This window comes from Trichechus manatus, unplaced genomic scaffold, assembly GCF_000243295.1.
Source record: "Trichechus manatus latirostris isolate Lorelei unplaced genomic scaffold, TriManLat1.0 scaffold00209, whole genome shotgun sequence".
In the NCBI taxonomy this organism is placed as follows: domain Eukaryota; kingdom Metazoa; phylum Chordata; class Mammalia; order Sirenia; family Trichechidae; genus Trichechus; species Trichechus manatus.
Genome location: NW_004444145.1, coordinates 431,279 through 433,760, shown reverse-complemented (window position 1 = coordinate 433,760; position 2,482 = coordinate 431,279).

Here is a 2,482-nt window from a genome sequence, read left to right as displayed (position 1 = left end):
TTGTTTAAACTCTTTTATATCTCAAAAGAGATTGACGCAAGATACACCCTACACTAATCCTGTCTCATTAACAGAACAAAGACAACCCATTCCCAAATGGGATTATAACCACAGGCATAGAGGTTAGGATTTACAACACATATTTCTGGGGAACACAATTCAATCTGTAACAACGGTTAAATGAGTTGTTCTATGTAAAGCGCTTAGAAGAATACTTGGCACATAGTACATGCTATATAAGTGCTTGCTTTTATAATTACTAAATCTATAGCACCTGAATTCCATCATCTTTAAGATCCCCTCCTGCTCTAATATCCTATAAACTTTTAAATTCAATAACTGAGCAGATCCCATGTGCCTAGCACTAGCTTGAGTTTCCCACCTACAAAATAAGGGACTAGAGTTATTACTACAGCTCTAACATTCTGTAGAGCAAGAATAGATCCGCTGTGTAAAGTGCTGATGGTGGGGCTCAAAGAAAGGTGCTGATGGAGTCCTGCCCTCTAGGAACTGAAAATAGAATTCAGGAGGCCAGACTCACACATCAGCCATGCACTAGGGCAAAGGAGGCCAGTGCCCAGAGAAGGACTTAAAGTGCCCAGAAAAGGACTCCTAGCATATTTCTGTAATTTATTTGGTTGATAACCAAATTTCCTTTCATTCCAGAATAAAAAGAAGGATGCAGCCTTCTATCCCAAAATATAAAGTTTCATTTCATAATGTACACATTCCTCGATCTCAATTGTCTTTTGCATTTTCCCCATACAGACCATAAACACATTATTCTTAGGGGTAAATGGCAGGTACTTGATCTAGGTTGGAGGAAATTTTGTTAATGGTGAGAACACTGACTGCTAGAAGGGAGAAGTCAGGCAAACAGGCCACAGAGGTCAAATTACATGCCAGCTCTGTACAACTGAGAATCGTACATGGCAGAATAAGCTCTCACTTAGACCACTTTGCTATTTTCAAACATTTTAACCAACATTTCTCTGTCTGATCCTCAAATTCCTATAAGAAAGACAAGGCAGGTGGTTTTATCCTCATTTTACAGATAAGGCTCAAAGAGACTAAATGATGATTTACCCATGGTATATAGTTTGCAGTTATATGGCAGATAAGTGATGGAAACTGGTTTTCCTAACTAATCCCCCCTCTTCCTTGCCTCAAGCTCTGTCCTGGGCTTAGGAATCCCAATGGGTGTTTGGAGTGGTCACCTTCAAGTTGGGTCTTGAAGGACAAGAATGTAGGGAGTGCTGGGTCAGAGAAGGGAGCTCCTTCAGATATCTACCTTGTGGGACCTTGGATAGGGAAGGGGCTGCCTTGGGAAGAGCTGAACTGGAAGAAGGAGCTACAGGTAAGGTTGAAGGAAGGGGAGGGGGCCTCAAACGACGCCAGGTAGGCTGTCGTCTTCCCAGCTCTGGAGGAATGGCACCCCCTCTAACATCAGACGCACCCATATTCTGGGATTAACCTTCCTCCCCTTTCTGATTCCACCATTATTCTAACCCTCGAAGGGTTAAAGCAGCTTCCACTTGATTTTCCCATCTCCCAGGTAACTTGGGCGGCTGCTTCGTGCTGGAAAACGTGGGAAATAAAAGTCCCAAACAATTGCTCAGTACCTGTACCTAGCAATGCACCCCCCACCCTCAGCAGGGAAGCACAACCCTTTGGGTAAAAGGTACCCAGGGGAGGGACGCTACTAGTTGGCAGGTGGTGGGGGTGGGGCTCCCCAGAGAGCGTGGGGCCGGAGGGCAGCAGGGAGAGTGCCCTTTCCCTTGGTTGCCATCTGGGCTCTGGGTTTAGCAGGTTTGCGTCGGGGCAGGTGTCCCAGAGGGTTGGGGGAGGAGGAACGAAGTGGTGTGCGGGGAAGCAGGCCGCACACACCTGGCGCCTTGTGGAATGAAATCTTAATTAATTATTAAACTGAGTTCCCGCGGGAGGGAGCCAGGCCGTGGCAGGTTAGGCGGAATGGTAGGGTGGGGGCTGGGAGAGGGAAGAGAAGAGGTGAGGAGTGGGCTCCAGGCACGGTTCAGCTCTTGGGGACCCTGACAGGAAGGAAGCCGACCCTTGGGGTGGGGGTGGGGGGTGCGGCGGGGGGTAATAGCCGTGAGAGGGTGGGTTTGCTGGCGCTCTTGGGAACCCCTGGGGTGGGGGTGGGAGGAGAGTGCTGGAGGATGCTGGACAGGAGTGGAGGGAAGTGGGGGCGGGTTGGAAGGCCCCCTTCCCCCGGGGTCTTGATCCCAGAACAGTAGCCGCTTGTTTTCCCAAGACTAGGGGAGGGAGCGGCCGTAGGAGAGGAGGGGGCGGGCGGAGGGAGGGGTCCCATTCTTTGGTCTCCTCCACCCCTACTCGGTTCCTCGGAAGGGGAGTGAACCACTGGGCCCCCGCTTCTGCGGAGGGGGAGGAGGTGCCCAGACAAAAGGAGCTTGTGCCTTTAAGGCGGGGAGTCCGGGAGCCGGCGGGGAGGGGACTTCTGGAT